The 20329-nt window shown below is 39.3% G+C and overlaps 1 long non-coding RNA gene across 1 annotated transcript; it reads left to right on the forward strand.

The window, feature by feature from the left end:
* Nucleotides 1-244: 244 nt before the first annotated feature.
* LOC122012132 lies at nucleotides 245-1147 on the forward strand. The gene is made up of 3 exons (XR_006120139.1): nucleotides 245-597; nucleotides 699-1000; nucleotides 1088-1147. It is a non-coding gene; the product is annotated as an uncharacterized LOC122012132 (long non-coding RNA).
* Nucleotides 1148-20329: the final 19182 nt, after the last annotated feature.

The following is a 20329-nucleotide window of genomic DNA, read 5'->3' on the forward strand; positions in this document are numbered from 1 at the left end:
GAAAATTTAATTAATAGGGTTATTTGAGAAATAGCCTTATAGAATTTTTCCGGAATTTTTAGAAGTTTTCTGGGAATTTTTCGGAGCTCGTACGACGAGTTTTGAGGGGATTAATTTCGGGCGCGGATAAAGCTTGTTTGGGGATACCGTTTAATGGAGGAAATGTTTTATTTATAAAACATTTTCATTTTCTTTTTATTTCTCCCAAACGCCGAACCCGACCCTCCTCTTCACTGTGATTTCCTCTTCTTCCCCGACTCCCTCTCTCGGTTCCTCCTTGAGCCGAATCCTCTCTTCTTCCTCTCGCCCGATCTCTCTCGATTTCTCTCGCCTTCGCCGCCGATCCTGAGGAGCTCGTCGCCGGATCTTGACGGTGCCGAGGAAGACCAGGCTGCCTTCGGCCGAGGGGTCTCTGCTCCGGTGGTTCTTGCGGCCGAACGACGACCCTTGGTGGCTAGGGCACGGTGAGGAACAAGGTTCGTGTCATCTCCCAACCTACCGACTCCCTCGTCCATCTTCCTCTAGTTATTCATGGAGCGATCTGCGTCTTCTCTAGCCGAATCAGACAGTGATGCCATCGGGAGGTGATCTAGAGAGGTAAGGCTTCGTTAGATCTGTGTTGATTCATGGATTCTAGCTAGATTAGGGTTCTTATTTCGGTATTGACTCGTCTTGTGCTGGATTTTTCTCCCGATCAGATTGGTCCTCCTCTTCTTGCGGCTGAGTGGGGAATTCGGTTGAAGAGGTTGAGACCAGTGAGTGGTGCTTGGGCTGTAGGGCAGAGACTTCAGGTGTTGATGCTTGATCAGTAGTCTTCCTGCTTGTTTCCACTGTGATCCGATTGATTTCCAGTGAGGTTGAGTGTCCTGTGGATCTGGAATTGTGGTTCCGGCAGCACCTCAACCAGTAGCTCCTTTGGTTTCAACAATCAACAGCGGTTGCTAATTGAGGATCTTGTCTGGTCCAGCAGATCACTTTGTTTTCCAACAGCTCAATTGAGGTATGTTGAGGAGTAATTGATACATGTTGTTGAATTAGGAGTGATGTGTTGAATTGTTGATTCTTGATCCGATTGAATCCAATCCAGTGAGGTTCTGTTGCTGTGATGCTGGAGTTGTGATCTTTGAGGTGTATCCAGCAGCTTTCCTTAACCGGCAGCAACACCTTTGATTGTGATCTATTGGTGATCACCTTGGATTTGAGGTAAGGAATAGGATAATTGATCTTAGTTGTAGATCATCATGTAGTTTGGTTATTTTAGATGGTTATGCCTGTTGTGGATGAATTAGGGTTATGTTGATTGTGATTAGATTTAATTGCTTAGATTAAATTAATGGAATGATTAGGGTTAAGACAATTAACCCTAGTCAACTATTGGATTTAATCTAAGATTGGATTTCTAATCTAATTGGTGATTAGGGATTAGGTAACTAACCCTAATTAACCATTAGATTTAATTATGTAGATTGAGGTTGTGTGATTAGGGTTTTACCCTAATTTAGTTTTAGGGATTTTATTTAGCTATTCATTTGGATTTAGCTAAATAAAATATATATATTGTTTGTTGACACAGGATTCTGATTCGAGACAGGCGTCTCGACGTTGACTTCGGATTTGGGATTTTACCTTCTATTTGAGACGGGTACCCTTTGACTTATCTTTTGATACTGTCTTATGATATGTATAGTTTATATATAGTTACTAGTGATAGGTGGTAGATTTATTTCTTCCCTGGTCTTAGCTAGTTGATACCTATCACATGCTTCATCTGTTAGTTGCTTTACTTCAGGATTGGATATTTACCTCTTGCCATGTATATATATGTTCATAGAGATGCATATCTATAGTGCTTTACTCTACTGGATTAGTTGCTTTACATGTGTGATACATGCTCTTGGATTCATGATACTTACATCATTGTTATATGTGATGTCTTTGGATTGATGCTGTTTATATCATGGTTATATATATGCGTTTACCTTTTGGGCACACACATATATGGAGGAGGCTATGTTCAGGTATGACATACTGTAGCATCATGCACCATCCTGCATGATTGCATGCTGGGCGATTGACGACTCCATTATTGTTGAGCTCGTCGGCCGGCTACATAGGCCTGCACACAACGTGACCACTGCATGGGTAGTGGCACAGCACCCAGGGTGTGTATGGCAGTTGCTCTGTAGTGCTCCGCTGGTCCGCTCATGGGTAGTGTGACTGCAGCGTGGTAGCGGACAGGGATCCCTCCCCGTCATTGCGTACCGGGAGTTGAGAGCGTTACGCTCCCTCACTATGTTTGAGGTAGGAGGATAGGTGTACTCCGACAGCATCCCGTCCACTCGGTCACTCATCAGGGGTAGTGACGACAGAGTGCACGGTGTCACAGCCCTACCTACTCGGTCTCGCCATCGCGTGTGAGACGGCTGACTAGCGTCAGGGGTGACCATGTCATATCGCATCATATGCACAGATTGCATTTATTGTGATTGTTGCATATTGGATGATGCACTTGGGTGACTGCATATGATTGACATGCATACAGGATACATGCGTATTTGTTCTGACTATCTTTATCTGTGTATGTCCACAGTCATTCGCCCAAGCCTCGCAGGTGAGTACAGTTTATTTCAGTTATGCATTTCTTATTATTCTTGCTGTAAACTGTATTACATGCTTCTGGTTACTCATTACAGTTTATTCAGCTATGCATACCTGTTATATTGTTAGGAGACTGTACTGTAGGTCCTATGGTTTAGGAGACTGTACCTTAGGATATTACTGGTAGTTATATGTTGCTGTACATATCTATTGGATTACCAGCTGAGTTCTTTGAACTCACCCCGTTGTTACTACTTTTCAGGTTGAGGCCGTCAGGAGAGATCCCAGTCGCTAGCCCCGTTATCGCGAGGATTTTCTTTGTCGGATTATATTTTACTTTTGCATCTTATATACTTGTATTGTGGGTTTGTATTGTGGACTTCACATTGAACATTCGGGTTTGCTACTTTTGTTTTCCGCTGCGGTTGTATTGTCATTACTTCGTGGATTTGTTTTCTTCGTTGTAGTGGAGTAGGCTGTTTGCATATATCTTCGAGGTTCTATATCGTCTTTCCTTATTGAACTGTGTGGATTGATCATATATTATATCTGTGTGGAATGTTGATATAAACTGCGTGGCTTGTTCTTTTGTATTGTATTATTCCGGCCGTGTGTGGCCGAGGTATGGAGATGTATGTATACTGAGCTTCATATTGTCCGCCGTACAGGGGAGATGCTGCCGAAATTTCTTCGGACAGGGACTACCTGGGGCGTGACAGACCAAGTTTAAGAATCATGGTACTGGTGAAGTTTTTGGATGATAGTACGTTAGGGAAGCTTGGGCATCGCATGTCTAGAAAGATATGGTTTCGATCTAGTGCATTTGGCCAAGTGGAACTGACCGAAGCTACCCTTAAATGAATCCTAACCAGTTAGACCAAGATTTAGTACTAAGCTCCGTGGATAGGACTATTCGGAAAATCTCGAAAGGTTGGTTACTACTAATGGCGTCCATGTGACTCACCAAGCTTAGAAGTTTATCCGAAGATTGCCTATTTGTGAAGACCAAAACTAAATCTGAATCTAACACAAGTTAAACCAAAACTCCATAATTAAAAATCCAATTTCATCTCACAAAATCATAGAATTCCCTGATCGATAATATAGATCGGGTGAGATGAATAAGGCTTAAAATTTTAATTTTAAACTTAAAAATTAATTTCAAAATTTTAATTTTAAACTTAAAAAATAATTTCAAAATTTTAAATTTAAACTTAAAAATTAATTTCAAAATTTTAATTTTAAACTTAAAAATTAATTTCAAAATGTTAATTTTAAACTTAAAAATTAATTTCAAAATTTTAATTTTAAACTTAAAAATTAATTTCAAAATTTTAATTTAAAAATTAATTTCAAAATTTTAATTTAAAAATTAATTTCAAAATTTTAATTTAAAAATTAATTTCAAAATTTTAATTTTAAAACTTAAAAATTAATTTCAAAATTTTAATTTTAAACTTAAAAATTAATTTCAAATTTTTAATTTTAAACTTAAAAATTAATTTCAAAATTTTAATTTTAAACCTAAAAATTAATTTCAAAATTTTAATTTAAAAATTAATTTCAAAATTTTAATTTTAAAACTTAAAAATTAATTTCAAAATTTTAATTTTAAACTTAAAAATTAATTTCAAAATTTTAATTTTAAAAATTAAAAATTAATTTCAAAATATTAATTTTAAAAATTAATGTCAAAACTTTGATTTTAAACTTAACTTAAATAATGCCTGCTCAAAAATAAAAAGACTAACTTTAAATCCTACTTACTGTAGGAAACCAAGTGGATTTTGGACAGTGGTTGCTCCAAACATATGACTGGAGATCACACCAAGTTCACTCAACTCACTTACAAAAGCTTAGGAACAGTTGCCTTTGGAAACAACGGCAAACTCAAGGTAATTGGTATAGGTAATATCGAATTAAAAAGACTTTATAATTACAAATGTTTTACTTGTTGAAAATTTTAAATATAATCTTCTGAGTATAAGTCAATTATGTGATACTAGGTATAAGGTTAAATTTCTATCCACAGAGTGTTTAATCAAACATCTAGATAATCCTACCATAAGCCTAAAAGGTTTTAGAAAAGACAACATCTATGTCATCAACTTAACCACTTCTTCCATTAAGTGTTATTTAACACAAAAAGAAGAAACATGGTTATGACATAGAAGAATGTCTCACACCAACTTTAGAAATATAAGTAAATTAAATGGACTAGTGAGAGGCTTACCAAAATTACCTAACATAGATTCAACCATATGTAATGCTTGTCAACAAGGTAAACAAACTAAATCCACTCACAAACCAATAAATCAGCCACAAACCAACTCAATATTAGAACTTCTACACTTAGATCTTTTTGACTCCCATGGAGTCAAATCCATAAATGGAAACTTATACTGTTTAGTCATAATAGATGATTATTTTAGGTTTACTTGGGTAAAATTCTTAAAATATAAAGACGAAACTTTTGAAATCTTTACAAACTTTTGCAAACAAATTGAAAATGAAAAAGATCTTAAAATTAAAAGAATTAGGAGTGACAATGGGGGAGAATTTAAAAATCATAATTTTAACAAATTCTGTCTTGAAAATGGCTACCATCACGAATTTTCATGTCCTAAAACCCCCCAACAAAATGAAATTGTAGAAAGAAAAAATAGAACCTACTAGAAGCCTCTAGAACTATGTTAAATGAATATAACCTACCTAAATATTTCTGGGCAGAAGCTGTTAGCACAGCCTGCTATGTGCAAAATAGAACAACATTAAATAAAAGACATAATAAAACCTTCTTTGAAATATTCTATAACAAACAACCTAACATAAAATATTTTAAAGTATTTGGGTGTCCAGCTTTCATCCTAAATACTAGAGAACATTTAGGAAAATTCACCTCTAAAGTAGAAAATGGAATTTTTGTAGGATATTCTCTAAACAGTAGGGGTTACAGAATATATAACAAAATTACGCTAAAAATCGAGGAAACCACAAATGTAAAATTTGAAGAAACCCAAGGACAAACTCAACTTCAACCTACTGAAATTAATAATTCTGAAGAAACCAATCAATCCCTAGACTATGAAGAAGATGAACACACTCAAGAAAATGAACCCCCTAGAACTATAAGAGTAAATCCTAACCATCCAACTAATCAAATAATTGGTGACCCATACCTAAGGGTTCAAACCAGATCATCTTTTAGGAACCTGAGTCAAATCTCCCTGATTTCAAAAATTGAACCCAAAACTGTAGCTGAATCCCTACTTGATCTAGATTGGATCATCGCTATGCAAGAAGAACTAGCTCAATTTGAGCGTAATGAAGTTTGGGATCTAGTGCCACCACCTAAAGATAAGAAAGTAATAGAAACAAAATGGGTATTTAGAAACAAATTAAGTGAAACTGGGGAAATTACTAGGAATAAGGCTAGGCTAGTTGCCAAAGGGTTCAGTCAAGTTGAAGGACTTGACTACGATGAGACCTATGCCCCAGTAGCCAGACTAGAATCCATTAGAATGTTACTAAGTTATACAGTCCATAAGGGATTCAGACTATATCAAATGGATGTTAAGTCAGCCTTTCTCAATGGACTAATAAAAGAAGAAGTATATGTAAGTCAACCTCCTGGGTTTGAAAATATAGAACACCCTGATTATGTCTTTAAGTTGAAGAAAGTATTATATGGACTTAAACAAGCACCCAGGGCATGGTATGAAAGGCTAACATCTTACTTAACATCCAAAGGATTCAACCAAGGTCAAATTGATCCAACCTTGTTTGTTAAATTACTAAATAACGACATATTTATAGCACAAATATATGTAGATGATATAATATTTGGTTCAACTAACTTAGACTTTCTAGAAGAATTTATTAATCTAATGGAACAAGAATTTGAAATGAGCTTAGTAGGAAAATTGACCTATTTCCTAGGATTACAAATCAAACAAACAAATGAAGGAAATTACATTTATCAATACAAATACACTAAAGAATTACTTAAAAAATTCAGAATGGAAAATACAAAAGAAATAAAAACACCCATGGCAGTAAACACAATCTTAGACAATGACCCAAATGGAAAACCAGTAGATCTAAAGTACTATAGAAGTGCAATAGGAAGTCTACTCTACCTAACTGCAAGCCGACCTGATATCTTATTTGCAGTTAGTATGTGTGCAAGATACCAAACCTGTGCTAAAGAATCCCATTTGACTCAAGTCAAAAGGATTTTTAGATATCTTAAGGGAACAACAAACGTAGGAATCTGGTATCCTAGGACCAGTGAGTTTGAATTAATAGGATATTCTGACTCAGATTATGCTGGGTGCAAATTAGACCGCAAAAGTACAAGTGGTGGATGTCAACTACTAGGTCCATCACTTGTTAGCTGGTTTAGTAGAAAGCAACATTGCGTTGCACTATCTACAACTGAGTCAGAATACATAGCCATAGGAGAATGTGTAGCCCAATTATTATGGATGATGCACACCTTAAAAGATTTTAACTTAAAAATCACAAATATAAAAGTATTAATTGACAATATTAGCTCAATAAATTTAACAAAAAATCCAGTGCATCATTCAAGAACCAAACACATTGAAATCAGGCACAACTTTATCAGGGATCATGTTACTAAGGGTGACATTGAGCTCAAATACGTTGAGTCCAAGTCAAACTTAGCTGACATATTCACTAAACCACTCCCTGAAAATAAATTTAGCCTGTAAAATACCGGAAAATAGGCGAATATTAATAAGGGAATTTTCTGGAATTTTTGGAAATTTTTCGGGAATTTTTTCGGAGCTCGTACGGACGAGTTAACGGGGATAAAAACGGGGCCCGGAAAAGCCTGTTTAGGCTACCCTGTTTTAATGAGGAAAAGTTTTATTTCCTTTTCCTTTATCTTTTCTTTTTCTTTTTCTTTTTCTCTTATTCTTTTCCCCGTGCTCGACACCTTCTCCGCCCGTTCCTTTTCTCCTTCTTCCTCGCGCCGGTTTCCTCTCCCAAACCCGATCTTCTCCTCATCTCTCTCGCGTGCACACACTCTCCCCTCTGCCGCCGGTGACGAGAGCCGCCTCTCCTCTTCTTCCTCATCCCCTGCCCCTCACGACGACAGCATTCTCAGCCCTAGCACCGTCGCCAGACCGCCTGCCCTAGCCACCCGACGCCGACCACAGAAGCCGACGCTGACCCCAATCGCCGGTGCCCTAGCCTCTGCCCCGACTCCAGTGACGCTGATTCTTCTCTCCTCTGTCCAGCCGAAGCCTCGTCTGCCGTAGCCCTTGCTGTGGAGTTTCCAGCGCTGCCACTGCAACTCACAGAGCCTCCCTTCCTCTTCTCGCGGACACCTGGAGCCGTCGAAAATCGAGCATCCGAACCCTAGGTTGGGTCCCTGAGCGCTGGCCGGAATTTCTCTTCTAGTGTCTCTGTTTGACAGTGCCGAAGACAAGGAGTTGTGCCCTAGTTTTGCTTTTCACAGTGGTTCTGTCTTCATTGTGATCTGCCCTAGCAGAATTGGGAAGGTAAGGGCCATACCTAGCTGTGGAATTAGGTTTGTGGCTAGATCTCAGTTCATGTTTTTCTTTGCTTCTAATCTAGGTCACGGATTGGTGAGGTTTGGTGTATTGTGGGGTGTTTTTGATTTTTGGCAGCAACCCCATCCCGCAGCGGTAAGGACTTTGACGCGAGACGAGTATCTCGGAGTCAGATCGGACCTTTCTATTTTTCGGAGGCGGGTACTTTGACTTATGTCTTTTGATATGCATGATAAAGTGTTTAACATATAGCAAGAATTGTGTTTCCATTTGATTCGGTTAGTCACTATATGATCTGTTACATGTTGTTTGTTTATTTATTAGCATGCTATTATTTATCTGACCATACATGCTTTCGGTAGTGACCCAACCATGTGATACATCATGTTCAGGACCTAGGGTTTATATGATACCCTATCTGTTTGTGTACCTTCCATCCGATGCATTGACTTGTGGTACACCTTTTATTTATGTATGGATCTTGCTATGCTATTCATGAGATTGCCATGCTTAGTATCATGCATCATGTTTGCATGCTGTGCGATTGTCGGCTCCACTATGGTTGAGCCCATCGTCAGTTACATGTACTGCACACACCACCACCACCCATGGGTTAGTGGTATATCAGTGTTGCTCCGTTGGTCAGGGACTCAGCGTGGTAGCCGGCAGTCGGTTCAGCTCTGTTTGGCTCCGTTGGCATTTAGTGTAGCGGCGTAGCCGGCAGATGGTGGACTCTGTTTGGCTCCGTTGGTCGAGACTCAGCGTGGTAGCCGGAATTTCCTCCCGTCATTGTGTATCTGGAGATGAGAGCATTGAGCTCCCCATTTATGATTTGGGGCAGAGGACAGAGTACTCAACATTCCGTCCACTCGATCCCTCGTCGGGAGCAGTGATGTCCGAGTGCACGGTCACCATATGCATTTATTGCATTTTATTGTTTGTGATTGTTGCATATATGATGCATTTGTATGGATGCATTTGATTGACATGCATACAGGATTATGATTTCTTCGATCCGACGACATGTTACCTTTGTACCTTGATCCGGTTAGTACGGTTATCTCCGATTTCGTTCAATTGCATTTATTCCTTCTCGTATTCGGGAGACGCATGATTAGTGTTGTCTATTATTTGTTTTATTATGCATATCGGTTGTACTGCTGAGTGTTGGACTCACCCGCCTCCATTGTTGATATTTTGAGGTTGAGGCTGTCCGGAGCAGTTCCAGCCGCTAGTAGAGCCAGTTCTCTACTAGTTCGTTATTTGTTTTATTTTGGCCTTTTCTATGTCAGACTTTGTTTTAGTATTGTCTTTGATTTTTCCTATGGATATTGTATGGAGTGATACCTTTTGATGGATTTTTGATATGATATTGGATTTCATTCTACTACGTGCCTGCCTGGACGGCAGAAGAGGTGAGTTCGTTGGATTTGAGCTTTACGAGTGTAGTGGAGTAGGATGGATTTCGAGTCAGAGTCCTATTGTTATTGATTACTATTATTAACTGCGTGGTTGTGACAGCCAGAGGCTGAATATTTTTATAAACTGCGTGATGTATGTAGAAGTTTCAGATTGTCCGCCGTACAGGGGAGATGCTGCCGAAATTTTTTCGGACAGGGACTCCTCCGGGGCGTGACAATTTAGTGGTATCAGAGCACAGGTATACGATCTTTTGTTTTCGTATTTTTGATATTTGGGATAACCTGATACCAATTTATTTACTTGGTATCAGAGCGCCAAGTTTAGCGATACTTGTTGGATTTTTGTATTATGGATTTTCGAGATTTATCTGATACCAATTTATTGGTATCAGAGCGGGTTATAATACCTGCTTTTGGTGTTCTGGAGATTTATCGGATACCTGTTGTTGGTATTCTGGGTATTTAGTTAGCCAGGTTTGCGAGTCAAACTGGGTATTTTCGGATTTTCGATATGGTTATGTTTCGCATTTTCGTTTCGGATTTATTTGGATTTCCGGCGATATTATTGTTCGGAATTTTGAGGTCAGAAGTTGGGGACTGAACAGCGATGGAACATCTCCAGACGGCATATAGGTATGATGTTTAATTTTATAGTTTATGATAGGTATTAGCATTCTTTATGTAGTACCTGTTTGGTTGTAGTAGCACATATTACATGTGATAGATTAGCCATTGAGCATGGTTGACCTTAATAGAGATAAAGGATTATAATCTCTGGTGATTTTTCTTATCATATCATCAGTAGTGTTAGCTTCTGTTACTACTCGTAGGAGATGGAGACACATACCAGCCTCTGCTATTGTTAGTTGGGTAATGGATGATACCTACATATTCCTGTTGACTTAGCCAGGAGAGTTTTATACTCATATCTTTTGGATATTAGGGTACCAGGTACGATGGAAATTGGTCATTGGGGGTTACCATGTTTGATCATTGTTGAGAATGGTTTGAGGTTGAGGGATATTGTGATATAAGATATTATGATATGTTGATTTCTAATGATTTATGAGAGTAAATGTTATGTGGTTGTCTGATGATCAATTACTAGATATTTGTTTTGATGATCTATTAGTGGATAACTATTTTGATGATTTATATTTGGGTTGTCATTGATGGTGACATAGTGAGTGTCATTTATGATATTCACAGGTTTGATGATTATGGTTGGTGATCAGATTATAAATTGGGTGCTGGAGAGTTTTACGGTTGAATGTGCCTATGAGATTTTAATAAACCTGGTTGGTTATGGATAGTTAACAGGATGATATAAAAAAAATGATGATATATGCTTCCTCTGATATGGGACTATGTGGATAAATAATGATTGATGTTTTGAATGCTAACTTGCCCTCATGGGGAGTAGAGATTTATTCATCCGATATAGTGTGGGTGATGTTTTGAGGATGAAGATGAGAGTGTCTTGATGTTCTTAAATTCTGACTTTTTCTTTTGGGGCGTACACATTTATACATATGATATTATGTGGTTGGATATACCTTAGTTGCTTGTGGAGGATTAAGGTATTCTTGATTAGTTAGTAGATGAATGATTTAGTTTTGTTGGTTGATCAGTAGAGGATTGCCATACTCTATTTTTAGAGGTTCGAACCTTTAGGTTATTTGTGCTTAGTTATGTATCTAGAGCACATTTGAGTACATGTTTTGTACTGACGTGAAAATGACTGATTTAGCCATATATCATTATCGGCTTGGATATGTTATAAAGGATCGATGTATCTTATTCCATGAAGATTTTGACCGTTGATTGTATATACCTGGTGGGATAACTTAGAGGGTGCTTTGGGATATGTGACCCCGCTGATGTAAGGAAGTGTAGAGCTAATTGCTTAACACTTATGGGATACAATCGTTACTAGTGTATACTGGAAGAGTACGTTTGGATTTATGATGATAAAATTTTCCCCATTAGATATAGTCTTGGTAGTGTATGACATTGACTTGCAATGTTATACCATGGTGTGTATATCTTTCTTGTCCGATACTAGTTCCTTTGAACCTATAGCAGGGTGGTTACTGGATGATTAGACTGCTTTATTTTGGGTTGCTTTTGATTGATGTATTCATGCTTGATACATATGCATGAATTTTGTTTAGATATACCTGTAACCCATGAGTGTTGGTAGCATAAGGTTGGTCTTTTTGGTTGAGCTGGTATGCTGATTTTGCATGTCTATGTTGCATGTATATTATGATTTGTTATGTGTTGTGGGAGTCCTATGGTAGACTGTCCATTTGCAAGTAGTATATGTATCCATGTTCTGATATGATTTGAAGGTTTCTTATGGATCATAGATATGTAGTTCGGTGTATGTATCTGGAGGTATTATTGAAGATATCTTGTCAATTAAATTAGAGTTGTAGTATAAGTACATCGGTGGTGTTTTGATGGAGGCATTTTGTCGGTTTAATCTGAGTTGTGATATGTACTTATGTGTTTGGTGTGATATCTGAGGTATCTTTTTGATTATGTTTGATTTGTGAGTGCACCTGGGTTTAGTATGCTTATTTGGAAGTATATGTTGGATATACTTTTGGCATAGGTGAAGATATGTCATGTGAGTGTGGTTTGAGGTGTATTGTTGATTTTACCTATGCTGATTTTGCACACGGGTTCGGTATGCATTGTTGGAGATATCATACTGAATATACCTGAGTTGTGAGTATGTTTGGTGTATAATAATTGGAGGATTTTGTTGATCATACATATGTTGTGTGAGCATGTGTGCTAGGTGTATACATTGGTAGCAGTATAATGATTCTACTTATACTGAATGCAGAATGTGGAGTGACTGCATTATGTCATTTGTTGAATTAACCCATCAACTAATTTTCCTATCAGTGGATGACCCACTAGGATGCTGATAAAGTTGATGATGGATTTGAGTAGTTACTAGGTTGTTATATCCTAGGCTAACCACAGCGAATTGTGGTAGAGAGATTTTGTACAGTCTCTAGCTGGATAGTTAGGTGCCTTGGGGTACTTATGTATTGTTTTGTGGTGGAGCGTTGCTCCCACATATCACGGATTGCTGGTAGCGGAGCATTGCTCCTATATTTATTGCAGATACATGTTTCAGATTATTTGTGGTGGAGTATTGCTCCCACATATTGAGGATTTCTTGTGGTAGAGCGTTGCTCCCACATATGTGGTGTTTCCTATGATGGAGCGTTGCTCTCACCTTGGAGGATTTATTCTTTGGTGATTTATGTTATTGATGATCAGATTTTTCGATTTATTATTGGAGATTTTATGGATAGGAATGTCTGTGATACGGACATTATGTGTGTTGGTTTTTGCCATATAGGCTTACAGTGCCTTAGATATTTTCAGGGACTCGATGATCCTGGTATGTCAAGGATGTTTGGATAGGTGTCCATTATCTTTGTGGACGATGTTGTGATATATTACGGATCCGAGATGAGTCACGTACACTACCTTTGCATAGATCTAGAGATGATTCGACGAGAACATCTATATGTGATTATCAGTAGTGCTGGTTTGGATTATCTTTTGTTATGATGTTTGGGACACACGGTCACCAGTAGGAGTGTACCGTGATTCCACAGGAGATAGAGGTTGTTACCGTTGGGAGCAGCCAAAATCAGTGTAGGAGATCCGCAGTCTTTTGTGACTCGCAGGATATTACAGACCTTTCGTCGAGGGTTTCTTCCGCATAGCTATGCTACTTTCACGCGTGACCATGAAAGGCGTGAAGTTTACTTGGACTGAGGATTGCAAGACCAGCTTCTAGGAGCTGAAGCGGAGACTAGTGTCGGCTTTGATTTTTGGTTTTTACCTACGGAAGAGGACGAATTTGTCCTCTACACCGACGCGTCTCTACAGGGTATGGGTGCTGTTCTGGTGCAGCACGGTAGAGTATTCTTATATGCTTCTCGATAGTTGAGGGAGCCCGAGAAGAAAATACTCAGTTCATGATCTGGAGTTGGCCGCTGTTATTTTTGCCCTCAAGATTTGGCGGCAGTACCTGATATTACATTGAGATTCTCACTGACCATCGGAGTCTCAAATATCTGTTCACTCAGAAGGAACTTAATCTTCGACCGAGGAGATAGATGGAGTTCCTGAAGTATTATGATTGTACCATTAGCTATCCCATGGGAAAAGCTAATGTGGTTACCGATGCACTTAGCTAGAGGTCCGGAGGGACTTTAGCTTGCCACCGAGTTGTGGTCACAGATTTGATTCAGGATTTCTCTGAGTTAGACATTGAGGAGCAGGGACAGACAGAGCAGGGTATTCTTGTTACCATAGTTGCTCAGTCGTCGATCAGGACGAGAATCCGAGAGACCCAGTTGTTGAGACCTCATAGAGCTCAACGTGAGGCAAAGTGGTCCATATTATCAGACAGAGGATGTTAGAGGCATAAGACTGCCAGAAGTGTTATGCTGACCGGAGTCGGAGACCCTTAGAGTTCTCCATTTGCGACCAGGTATTTCTACGAGTTTCACCCACGAAAGGGGTGAAGAGATTGGCCTCAAAGGTAAGCTAGCTCCGCGATATATTGGACTTTTCCAGATCTCGGAAAGGATTAGAGCGGTAGCTTATCGGTTGGCACTATCGCCGTCTTTGGCAGGCGTCCACGATGTATTCCACGTATCTATGCTGAGGAGATACGTACCTGACCCGACACATGTGTTGACAGATATTCCGGTTCCCGTTCAGCCTGACGTCACTTATGAGGTGATTCCGGTATGGATTATAGACCGGAAAGAGCATCAATTGCGGAACAAGACTATCCGACTGGTTAAAGTCGGATGGCAGCATCATTCGGATGAGGAGGCTACTTGGGAGCTCGAGGATACGATCCGAGCTCGATATCCCTATCTTTTCACTTGAGGTATGTGATTTATTTACCGTTCAGCATATATACTTTATATCTGTTGTTAGTACTTGCTGATGGTAGATAACGAAATTTGGGGACCAAATTTTTATTAGTGGGGGAGAATGTAAAATACCGGAAAATAGGCAAATATTAATAAGGGAATTTTCGGAATTTTTGGAAATTTTTCGGGAATTTTTCGGAGCTCGTACGGACGAGTTAACGGGGATAAAAACGGGGCCCGGAAAAGCCTGTTTAGGCTACCCTGTTTTAATGAGGAAAAGTTTTATTTCCTTTTCCTTTATCTTTTCTTTTTCTTTTTCTTTTTCTCTTATTCTTTTCCCCGTGCTCGACACCTTCTCCGCCCGTTCCTTTTCTACTTCTTCCTCGCGCCGGTTTCCTCTCCCAAACCCGATCTTCTCCTCATCTCTCTCGCGTGCACACACTCTCCCCTCTGCCGCCGGCGACGAGAGCCGCCTCTCCTCTTCTTCCTCATCCCCTGCCCCTCACGACGACAGCATTCTCAGCCCTAGCACCGCCGCGACCGCCGCCCTAGCCTCTGCCCCGACTCCAGTGACGCTGATTCTTCTCTCCTCTGTCCAGCCGAAGCCTCGTCTGCCGTAGTCCTTGCTGTGGAGTTTCCAGCGCCGCCGCTGCAACTCACAGAGCCTCCCTTCCTCTTCTCGCGGACACCTGGAGCCGCCGAAAATCGAGCATCCGAACCCTAGGTTGGGTCCCTGAGCGCTGGCCGGAATTTCTCTTCTGGTGTCTCTGTTTGACAGTGCCGAAGACAAGGAGTTGTGCCCTAGTTTTGCTTTTCACAGTGGTTCTGTCTTCATTGTGATCTGCCCTAGCAGAATTGGGAAGGTAAGGGCCATACCTAGCTGTGGAATTAGGTTTGTGGCTAGATCTCAGTTCATGTTTTTCTTTGCTTCTAATCTAGGTCACGGATTGGTGAGGTTTGGTGTATTGTGGGGTGTTTTTGATTTTTGGCAGCAACCCCATCCTGCAACGGTAAGGACTTTGACGCGAGACGAGTATCTCGGAGTCAGATCGGACCTTTCTATTTTTCGGAGGCGGGTACTTTGACTTATGTCTTTTGATATGCATGATAAAGTGTTTAACATATAGCAAGAATTGTGTTTCCATTTGATTCGGTTGGTCACTATATGATCTGTTACATGTTGTTTGTTTATTTATTAGCATGCTATTATTTATCTGACCATACATGCTTTCGGTAGTGACCCAACCATGTGATACATCATGTTCAGGACCTAGGGTTTATATGATACCCTATCTGTTTGTGTACCTTCCATCTGATGCATTGACTTGTGGTACACCTTTTATTTATGTATGGATCTTGCTATGCTATTCATGAGATTGCCATGCTTAGTATCATGCATCATGTTTGCATGCTGTGCGATTGTCGGCTCCACTATGGTTGAGCCCATCGCCAGTTACATGTACTGCACACACCACCACCACCCATGGGTTAGTGGTATATCAGGCAGGTGTGTGGGCGGGTGCCACCTTTTTGAGGAACTCGGCTTGCTTGAGCGATTCCTCCTGTTGCTTATAATTTGCATGCAGGCCCAGCAAGATAGGGCGGACAACTGCGTGCTGCGCTCCGAGACTCACGACAAGAGCCGGTGCGAGATCCTCGCCATGCGAGAGGACCTCAAGAACGTCATTTGTCCTTCTTGGGGCAGGGCGTGGAGTACTGACGAGCATTCCGTCCACTCAATCGTCAGGAGCAGTGATGTCCAAGTGCACGGTCACCATATGCATTTATTGCATTTTATTGTTTGTGATTGCTGCACTTATATGTTGCATTTGTATGGATGCATTTGATTGACATGCATACGTGATTATGATTCCGGTCTGCCAGACCTGCTACCTTTGTACCTTGATCCCGGTTAGTACAATTATCTCCCGATTTCGTCCAATTGCATTTATTCCTTCTCGTATTCGTGAGACTGTACGATTAGTGTTGTCTGTTCTTTGTTTTATTATGCATATCAGTTGTACTGCTGAGTGTTGGACTCACCCGCCTCCATTGTTGATATTTTCAAGTTGAGGCTGTCCGGAGCTGGCCCCCCATCTGCACGTAGAGCCAGTTCTCTACTAGTTCGTTATTTGTTTTATTTTTGGCCTTTTTCTATGTCAGACTTTGTTTTAGTATTGTCTTTGGATTTTTCCTATGGATATTGTATGGAGTGATACCTTTTGATGGATTTTTGATATGATATTGGATTTCATTCTACTACGTGTCTGCCTGGACGGCAGAAGAGGTGAGTTCGTTGGATTTGAGCTTTACGAGTGTAGTGGAGTAGGGTGGATTTCGAGTCAGAGTCCTATTGTTACTGAATATCTTTATAAACTGTGTGGTGTTTGTTTTTATTTTTTTTGTTATCATTCCAGCCGCCTGTGGCTGATGTATATGTGATATATAGAAAGTTTCATATTGTCCGCCGTACAGGGGAGATGCTGTCGAAATTTCTTCGGACAGAGACTCCTCTGGGGCGTGACAATTTAGTGGTATCAGAGCACAGGTATACGATCTTTTGTTTTCGTATTTTTGATGTTTGGGATAACCTGATACCAATTTATTTACTTGGTATCAGAGCGCCAAGTTTAGCGATACTTGTTGGATTTTTGTATTATGGATTTTCGAGATTTATCTGATACCAATTTATTGGTATCAGAGCGGGTTATAATACCTGCTTTTGGTGTTCTGGAGATTTATCGGATACCTGTTGTTGGTATTCTGGGTATTTAGTTAGCCAGGTTTGCGAGTCAAACTGGGTATTTTCGGATTTTCGATATGGTTATGTTTCGCATTTTCGTTTCGGATTTATTTGGATTTCCGGCGATATTATTGTTCGGAATTTTGAGGTCAGAAGTTGGGGACTGGACAGCGATGGAACATCTCCAGACGGCATATAGGTATGATGTTTAATTTTATAGTTTATGATAGGTATTAGCATTCTTTATGTAGTACCTGTTTGGTTGTAGTAACACATATTACATGTGATAGATTAGCCATTGAGCATGGTTGACCTTAATAGAGATAAAGGATTATAATCTCTGGTGATTTTTCTTATCATACCATCAGTAGTGTTAGCTTCTGTTACTACTCGTAGGAGATGGAGACACATACCAGCCTCTACTATTGTTAGTTGGGTAGTGGATGATACCTACATATTCCTGTTGACTTAGCCAGGAGAGTTTTATACTCATATCTTTTGGATATTAGGGTACCAGGTACGATGGAAATTGGTCATTGGGGGTTACCATGTTTGATCATTGTTGAGAATGGTTTGAGGTTGAGGGATATTGTGATATAAGATATTATGATATGTTGATTTCTAATGATTTATGAGAGTAAATGTTATGTGGTTGTCTGATGATCAATTACTAGATATTTGTTTTGATGATCTATTAGTGGATAACTATTTTGATGATTTATATTTGGGTTGTCATTGATGGTGACATAGTGAGTGTCATTTATGATATTCACAGGTTTGATGATTATGGTTGGTGATCAGATTATAAATTGGGTGCTGGAGAGTTTTACGGTTGAATGTGCCTATGAGATTTTAATAAACCTGGTTGGTTATGGATAGTTAACAGGATGATATAAAAAAAAATGATGATATATGCTTCCTCTGATATGGGACTATGTGGATAAATAATGATTGATGTTTTGAATGCTAACTTGCCCTCATGGGGAGTAGAGATTTATTCATCTGATATAGTGTGGGCTGATGTTTTTGAGGATGAAGATGAGAGTGTCTTGATGTTCTTAAATTCTGACTTTTTCTTTTGGGTCGTACACATTTATACATATGATATTATGTGGTTGGATATACCTTAGTTGCTTATGGAGGATTAAGGTATTCTTGATTAGTTAGTAGATGAATGATTTAGTTTTGTTGGTTGATCATTAGAGGATTGCCATACTCTATTTTTAGAGGTTCGAACCTTTAGGTTATTTGTGCTTAGTTATGTATCTAGAGCACATTTGAGTACATGTTTTGTACTGACGTGAAAATGACTGATTTAGCCATATATCATTATCGGCTTGGATATGTTATAAAGGATCGATGTATCTTATTCCATGAAGATTTTGACCGTTGATTGTATATACCTGGTGGGATAACTTAGAGGGTGCTTTGGGATATGTGACCCCGCTGATGTAAGGAAGTGTAGAGCTAATTGCTTAACACTTATGGGATACAATCGTTACTAGTGTATACTGGAAGAGTACGTTTGGATTTATGATGATAAAATTTTCCCCATTAGATATAGTCTTGGTAGTGTATGACATTGACTTGCAATGTTATACCATGGTGTGTATATCTTTCTTGTCCGATACTAGTTCCTTTGAACCTATAGCAGGGTGGTTACTGGATGATTAGACTGCTTTATTTTGGGTTGCTTTTGATTGATGTATTCATGCTTGATACATATGCATGAATTTTGTTTAGATATATCCGTAACCCATGAGTGTTGGTAGCATAAGGTTGGTCTTTTTGGTTGAGCTGGTATGCTGATTTTGCATGTCTATGTTGCATGTATATTATGATTTGTTATGTGTTGTGGGAGTCCTATGGTAGACTGTCCATTTGCAAGTAGTATATGTATCCATGTTCTGATATGATTTGAAGGTTTCTTATGGATCATAGATATGTAGTTCGGTGTATGTATCTGGAGGTATTATTGAAGATATCTTGTCAATTAAATCAGAGTTGTAGTATAAGTACATCGGTGGTGTTTTGATGGAGGCATTTTGTCGGTTTAATCTGAGTTGTGATATGTACTTATGTGTTTGGTGTGATATCTGAGGTATCTTTTTGATTATGTTTGATTTGTGAGTGCACCTGGGTTTAGTATGCTTATTTGGAAGTATATGTTGGATATACTTTTGGCATAGGTGAAGATATGTCATGTGAGTGTGGTTTGAGGTGTATTGTTGATTTTACCTATGCTGATTTTGCACACGGGTTCGGTATGCATTGTTGGAGATATCATACTGAATATACCTGAGTTGTGAGTATGTTTGGTGTATAATAATTGGAGGATTTTGTTGATCATACATATGTTGTGTGAGCATGTGTGCTAGGTGTATACATTGGTAGCAGTATGATGATTCTACTTATACTGAATGCAGAATGTGGAGTGACTGCATTATGTCATTTGTTGAATTAACCCATCAACTAATTTTCCTATCAGTGGATGACCCACTAGGATGCTGATAAAGTTGATGATGGATTTGAGTAGTTACTAGGTTGTTATATCCTAGGCTAACCACAGCGAATTGTGGTAGAGAGATTTTGTACAGTCTCTAGCTGGATAGTTAGGTGCCTTGGGGTACTTATGTATTGTTTTGTGGTGGAGCGTTGCTCCCACATATCACGGATTGCTGGTAGCGGAGCATTGCTCCTATATTTATTGCAGATACATGTTTCAGATTATTTGTGGTGGAGTATTGCTCCCACATATTGAGGATTTCTTGTGGTAGAGCGTTGCTCCCACATATGTGGTGTTTCCTATGATGGAGCGTTGCTCTCACCTTGGAGGATTTATTCTTTGGTGATTTATGTTATTGATGATCAGATTTTTCGATTTATTATTGGAGATTTTATGGATAGGAATGTCTGTGATACGGACATTATGTGTGTTGGTTTTTTCCATATAGGCTTACAGTGCCTTAGATATTTTCAGGGACTCGATGATCCTGGTATGTCAAGGATGTTTGGATAGGTGTCCATTATCTTTGTGGACGATGTTGTGATATATTACGGATCCGAGATGAGTCACGTACACTACCTTTGCATAGATCT

Source organism: Zingiber officinale, chromosome 8A (assembly GCF_018446385.1).
Source record: "Zingiber officinale cultivar Zhangliang chromosome 8A, Zo_v1.1, whole genome shotgun sequence".
Taxonomy (NCBI): domain Eukaryota; kingdom Viridiplantae; phylum Streptophyta; class Magnoliopsida; order Zingiberales; family Zingiberaceae; genus Zingiber; species Zingiber officinale.